This window comes from Saccostrea cucullata, unplaced genomic scaffold, assembly GCF_032062105.1.
Source record: "Saccostrea cucullata isolate Sc308-1 unplaced genomic scaffold, CSIRO_AGI_Scuc_v1 ctg8546, whole genome shotgun sequence".
In the NCBI taxonomy this organism is placed as follows: domain Eukaryota; kingdom Metazoa; phylum Mollusca; class Bivalvia; order Ostreida; family Ostreidae; genus Saccostrea; species Saccostrea cuccullata.
In genome coordinates, this window is record NW_026926473.1 from 1 (window position 1) to 7,251 (window position 7,251).

Genomic DNA, 7,251 nt, shown 5'->3' on the forward strand with positions numbered 1-7,251 from the left:
ACCCAAATATCCTAACAGTTGTAGGTCACAGAAATTTTGGATTTCATTTGCGCTCCTTTTCATCTGAATTTCAAACCGAGCAAATAAATACGTATCACAATCTATCAATGCTGTAAAATCTAAAAGAGTCTGTTGCTGACTGTTTAAAGTTAAAAGAGAAATTTCGTCCTCATTCATGCGGTGTCCTTTTTTCTCGATCATTCGTTTCCTAAGAATTAACGCACAAACGGCATTTCCTAGCTTTGGTAGCATAAAAACATTTCTTCACAGTTCTATTGTTCATACCAGTTATCCCAAAGACATTCTTTCCCATATCTGCATTGTTGTCATGCAGACGATTTGGTTTGTTTAGCAAAGGGGGGTAGGGCCTAATTCAAAAAGAAATGAAAGTAGAAAATAAGTTAGGAACGTTACGGACAGGTATCGAAATTCAGGAAAATATTTATCAAGGCCACACCAATTAAAAATTTTGTTCGTAGGACCCGCGCTAGTATTAAAACAAAACTATACAAATATTAATTTAAAATCCCCGCACCATGGGGATTCTGTGCTGTTTTCTGTTCAATTTCCGCTCTATTTATCGTACTTTTAATCTACTTACTCTGGAAATCAGAAAAAATATAAATCTCCGCTTAAAATTTTTCAGGCCCCGCCTAAAAATTTTGCCTACAATAAAGTAATAATATTATTATTTAACCCGCTCGTACTTTTTTTTATCAAATGTCAGACGAACAAGAAATTAAATTGGTGTGGCCTAATGTAAAACTATTTAATTATTCCTTCAAAAAGTAATCTAGAAACAAGAAATATGCATGTAAAGACAGCCAAAGTATACTCTTCAAAAAAAGAAACGCATCGTAGAATTTAAGTGACACATTGAACACTTAGATTATTTAGTAAAATGATGCATTGATAAAACAGAAATGTGGTAAGCAACAAGAATACTATCTAAATGTCATAATTACTCAACAATTATAAAATTATGGTCAGTTTAAGACCATTAAAGATCCATATCTGGTATGCCCCCCGCAGACACAAATGATAGCCACAAACGGCATCTAATGGAAGCAAATGTGTGTAATAGAAACTGCATAGGAATACTCTACCACTCCAAATGTAGAACTTTAGTCAGCTATTGCAGAGTCTGGGGATGCGATTGTCTTTGGCAAATCATGTAAATCCATTTTGTCCAATGCTGCTTAATTTGGATTAATTCTAGCGATTTAGATGACTGTGACTGAAACAGTTTGTTGTTTCTTTTCACGAGTAGGTGTGTCAAACGAGCCATATGTAGCTGTGTATTGTGAGATTACAATACGGCTCTAGGATGCTGCAAAATTGACTGGGTGTGTGTAGGTAGAACATGGTTAGAGCACCTTTTTCCATCAAAGTCCATTGAATTCGAACCAAATCAATCTTACTTTCTTATAATACCATTTTTCATATCATTACACTACCACCACCAACTTTTTTAATGTCCTGGAGGCAGTTATCTATCTAACCTTCATTAAGAAGCATTAGCACTCTTAAACTTTCAGATAAACATTCTGGACTAGTAGGTTAACCAAAATGTTCAGCAGTGATGCTGTGGTCATACTATATTCATCTGAGATCTTTGAAGTCGATATTTTGGGTGTTGTGGGGTCGGAACAACGGCATGAATAATCCTCTTGCAATAATTCGTAGTCAACTGAAAACGGTCTTGTTAGATGATCTGTGCAGTTCAGGGATAGCTAATGCTTTAGATGACGTCCTTGCATTACATTCATGCAATTTGCGTAATCCTCGGAAGTGATGCTGTGCTGCTGATGTCACACGTAGTCTACCATATTTTTTGCGAACATTGGGTGTTCGATGTTAATGATTTATATTTTATAGGTTAGATATGGTCTATGTGTAACATTTAAACCTCTTGCAACTGTAGATTGCGGTACCCCTGCTTCCAGTCGCCCATTTTCGTTTTTGTGCCACGCAACATTCAGATGCAGCAATTTTAGGAAGCGTCATTTTTCAGATAAAACCAGATTCAAAATATCGAGAACCCCCGCTTTTGATAGCCCCTTTGTACCTGAAGGAATTGCATCGTAATTCAACAAATGAAAATTGAGATCAAAATTTGGGGGAAAATTTTGCAAAATCAGGTCTTTTTGTCTGTGAGACTTGTAGAATAGCTGTAAAATTAACAATTGCATTAAAAAAATCATTCATTTCACTCGAATACAGCGTATTCATACAAAAATAAAAGGTATGCCAAAACTATCAAAAATTTCCAGGGCATTGTTCCTTCTATGCGTTTCTTTTTTTAGAAGAGTATATTTCCACTGCTTAGTGCAAACGAACTCTAGATTTTATTGATGCAGTTATCAAAACAATTTTTATCCAATCAAAATCAAGTATGCTATAGAAATTATAATAGTGATGATGAATATTTTTGTACGCTGATGTAAGCTTAAGCATCAATGAGTTATATTGAATATACTCTCTATACACCGGGAGCTATATCCTATGTAGAATAGAATAAAAAATGTGATCATCCAACGTGATTATAAAATAGAAGGACATTAAAGAACCTAGGTTCTCTTTAGAATTATTTCTTACGTATCAAATTAAAAGGTGTTAAATAAAAAAAAATTCATCTAGTAAATATATATGTGAAAGTCAACCTCAGAAATAGGAACTCTGAGCATTTGTACTTTAGCAGAGAAAGGTCGTTGTACAGGCTACGGGTCTTTGTCTTTATATAGAATAATCGTAAAAAAATAATCCAATACCTGCTAATCTGTTGTGTAATTTTAAATCCAGTATATGTGATTAACGTGCGGCCTAAATTAGGAAGATGAACATAATACGATTAATTACAAATTATATTCTAATACTAGTTCTTCTAATGATACAGGTTGTGCAACATTTATGTTTAATGAGAACATTTTTGTTTTATTTTTTAGTCATTATGTTTGATAATTACATTTTATGTAATATTTATACAGCAGACCCAAAGAAAGCAAATTCAGCGTGGGCACAAGAAAAAAAATCATCAGATTTTATTGAGGGTGTACCAGTATATCAGAATATAAGCTTATTTTCCTAAAGAATAACATAAATCTACAAAAAAGTATGATAACACCCCCACCCCCGTTTACTATGACCATTGTTAGTCCAGTTTGTAAAGAAAATACGGAGTCTCTATAAAAGATAAAAATAAATTGCCTATAAAAAATATATCATAATTTTTTTCCTTTCCCTATTTCAATAAAAAAATTTAACAGAAAGCCTTTTAATTTTTATGAGTTTTCTTAACAAAAATTTTCATTGCAGGAATCTGAATAGTTGTCTGGTGCAACTACAAGATAGAAAAGCACAAACATGTACATTATACATATTAAGCCATAAATACCTGCAGATACATATATATTGAAGGTATGAAATAATGCAGGTTTCTTGAGTTTGATTTTCGAGTCCCAGCAATTTTTTTTCCTTTTGTATTTGTAAATTTTCAAAGTAAGTTTATTCATTGACAGTTCCCTAGTACGCAAACATGCATATATGCCTATATCATATACCTAGTAGTGTATCAGCTCTGATACAGATGTTTTGGACTAGGTGAGACAGTGCCTTTTAAGGCCAAAAAAATAATTATCTTGTTTCCTGCTACCAGCCTAAAAAAAATTGGGTAGGTAGACAGGAAAATTATTTTATTTTTTAATTTCTTTTCATTTTCGATATGAACTAATACATAACCAAATTAAACATGTCATAGACCAATATTTTCATTACAAATTAATTTTTGTCTTTTGATGCATGACTCAAGTAGTATGTTATGAAAGTCCATATTTAAAACATATACCAAGTAGTATCCTAAAATACCACTTGAATATACATTATTTTTTTTCAGTTTTAGAACATGGAACATGAAATTACAGAAATTCCAGATTTTTTCCAAACCTAAAAAACTGTAGGGTCAGGTGCGAAAAATTAAGGTAGGTTGGGTAACAGGAAACAAGACTATAATTTTTTGGGGCCTGAGTAGAGCTGTCTCTCCCTCGGGGCTGAGATATCTCTGTCTTGGCCCATTGCCATGGGGCTGTCTCGCCCTCAAATGTCAAATCATTATTTCTGTTTATTTGTGTGAATTAAGAGTAAAATTCATATTTAAGTAAGAGATTTTATATCAAAAATTTGTCTAGATATGAACACAGATATTGCGAATTCACAGATATAGCAAGGTAACCTTGGATCCCCAGCTATGTAAATTAATGAATTCCTTATACGGATGAAACAAATTATGGTTATAGCAAAGTATTTTCATAGGTCCCATTGACATTTCTTTAACAGAGTTTTACTATATAAGGTTAACATTTCGACTTTCTACAAGACCTTTCTGAGAACTTCAAACAACCTTAAAGGACATTGAGAAGTTATAAACATTATCATGATAAAATAAAAACTGTTGCATGAAGAGATTTAATTTTTCAAGATTCATTTTGAGATTCTGAATTAAATTATAAATTAAAGAGTTATCCTTCTTGGCTGAGAATCCAAGTACCTTAACAGATTTTTAATAAGTCTTGTAAAATTATAAATGCTTGAAACATAAAACAGCTTTAGATTATAGGATAAACCAGTTTGTTTGCACTTATTTCATCATTTTATTAAGTAAAATTTAACAATATTTTAAAAGATAAATGAATTGTTTGTCCTATATTTAAGGATATTAAAACAAAATAAGAAGAATAATTGTCAAGTGCCCACTGATGCTGGAGTCCATGCTGTAGAAAAGACATGAAACAGAAGTGAGAAAATGTCAACATGAGTCATCTATGAAGATGGAGATTGCCTCTATTCTAAAATTTCTGAGGAAAATGGTGTTGTCTGGCTCATCCAATGATCACTCCATTTGCAGACTACCAGGTAATCTTTGATTTTGTCAGTACTTTGTGCCTGAAAAAAATTTAATGATAAAACCTTTTAAATCGTCATAAAGATTTCAGAGCATAAAAAATACTTTTAAATTTGTGCAAAGTGAAATATAAAGATACAATAAAAATTCAGATTGTGCTCCTCATATTAATGTGAATTGTTTACTTATCAAAATACTTGGTCAATTCTCATTTTCAGGTTTCAATCTGAAGTATACATAGGAAGAGCAAAATCTTTCTCATTCATATACAATGTAAACACTTACAACCTGTGATCCAGAAAAATGTCCTGATTGTTTATTCCAACATAAGATGGATTTCAATTTGACACGTTATTCTGAAAAATTGAGTGAACAGTGCAGACATGTCTTTGTTTCAATATCTCGACTCTGCATGGTCATCAAAACTTTGGACTCTTGTGATTTATTCATCCTATAAAAACATAATTTTGTAAGCAATAAAAGTATAATCAAATATTCTATGCTTCAGTTATAATTACATTTTTTTTTTATCAATGTTTGTTTATTCTTTCAAATGGTGAGATAGTGCAGTATTACAGGTGCTTAGACACAGATTTGCAGTTAATATTTTCTCAAATTTTCTGTAAATTATCACAACTTATATAACAAGAGGCTCATGAGCCACATCACTTATAATTACCTGAATAGCTTTGACGATGCAGTTCTTTACCAGATTTCCCCCTTGTTATACCTTTTGTGACCCAACCTAACCCCTGGGGTCATAATTTGAACAATTTAAAATCTACACTACCCCAAAATGATTTTGCATAAGTTTCAGCATTGCTTGCCTAGTACTGGTAATGCCAAAGAAGATTTTTTTTATAGATTTTTCTTGTATATTTCAATGTAAAAGTTGGGTTCCCTATTGTAGTCCCACCCTACCCCAAGGGTCATAATTTAAATAATTTAGAATCTACACTATCCCAGGATGCTTCTGCATAAGTTTCAACTTTTCTGGCCAGTGGTTCTTTGGAAGAAGATTACCAATGATGAGGGAAAAATGTAACATGTATTCACATCTGACAGGTGCTGAGCTTCAACAAATCATTCTCAATACATGTATTTAAAAGAGACAGGATATTTTTGAAGATCTTGAATATTATATGGTAAACTTACTGACTTTGTTATGCAAATCATCTTTACTTTAGTCAGGGTTTCTGGTCTGCTTCTCTCCTTATACTGCAGTGGCTAAATCAAGCTTAACATTGCTGAAAGAAGAGAAAGTGTTATAAAAGAGTACAGGACATCAATATCATTGCAAACTAAAGTGTTCCAAGGAACACATATGTCACCTGCTTTTAGCTTCTTTAATGATGTATCTACAAAATCTAAGAGTGGTCAGCTATTTTTATGCTACTAGCATATACAGAATGCAACCCTCAACTGAATAATTAAGTTGAAATCATCATAAATAATTATTTATCATTTTACATGTGTTACATGTTTCAAAGCAATTGTCACATTGCACGATCCACTTTGTGAGATTCCATCCCAATGTATTTTCATAATATTAAGATATCAGTTTTTGTGGTTTACTGAATATCATATAGTTTAAAAGAACAGTTTTATGAGCTCATAAACATGTATAAAATTAATGTTAATTATCAACATACATCACTCAATATTCAAAAGTCTTTAGTTAATTTAAAGTTTCCGGGGTATCTTTGTAAAGTAGGTCAAAGTTTAAGTCAACCAAATAAAGTACTAGCAAATAAGGGCAACAATATAAACAAATTTCTTTGATGTACTCAGACTGACCCATCAAAAATACCCCAACCCGATCATTTTTTCAGCACTTTGAATTTTTGATTTAAAAAAAAAATTGTTTTATTTATTAGAAATAGATACTGTTTCCTTTAAAAAATTGTATGTGATTTCTAATGGATGCTTTTAGATTAAAAATTTTTTAACAATATATATTTCATCTGTCTAGATATCCTGTGTGTATTATAAATATTTATAAATTTCTGTTGAGTCTGGAATTTTTTAATGACACTTTGACATCAATTTGATCAATATTATTAAGCCAAAAAAAGATACCTACCTACCCACCTTGATAAATGTGTGTCAGGGTACATCAAACAAAAATATTTTAATTATGCTCTACGGTTTTTAAAAACAAGTACTTTAAATGAAAATCTTGGAATTAAGGAAACAGAAATTTTCAAATTAAGTTCACATTTGAGCAGTATAGGACTTTTCCGACTTTACAGAAAAAAAACAATGCTGTTGAGGCCTGCCCTCTCCCAACTCAGGATTAGGTTGGCATATAGGTAGATGAGAAAATCATTCTCAGAAAAATTACCAGTAATTAT

General features: G+C 31.8%; 2 long non-coding RNA genes across 2 annotated transcripts; one reads left to right on the plus strand and one right to left on the minus strand.

Annotated features, from left to right (window-relative positions):
• The first annotated feature begins 3,607 nt into the window (after positions 1-3,607).
• Positions 3,608-5,215, plus strand: LOC134271773 (uncharacterized). Its single transcript, XR_009993087.1, has 3 exons — positions 3,608-3,977; positions 4,708-4,908; positions 5,116-5,215. It is a non-coding gene; the product is annotated as an uncharacterized LOC134271773 (long non-coding RNA).
• Positions 5,216-5,284: 69 nt separating this feature from the next.
• On the minus strand, positions 5,285-6,562 carry LOC134271774 (uncharacterized). Its single transcript, XR_009993088.1, has 3 exons — positions 6,368-6,562; positions 6,053-6,144; positions 5,285-5,348 (listed from the first exon to the last, which is right to left on the minus strand). It is a non-coding gene; the product is annotated as an uncharacterized LOC134271774 (long non-coding RNA).
• Between the last annotated feature and the right edge of the window lie 689 nt (positions 6,563-7,251).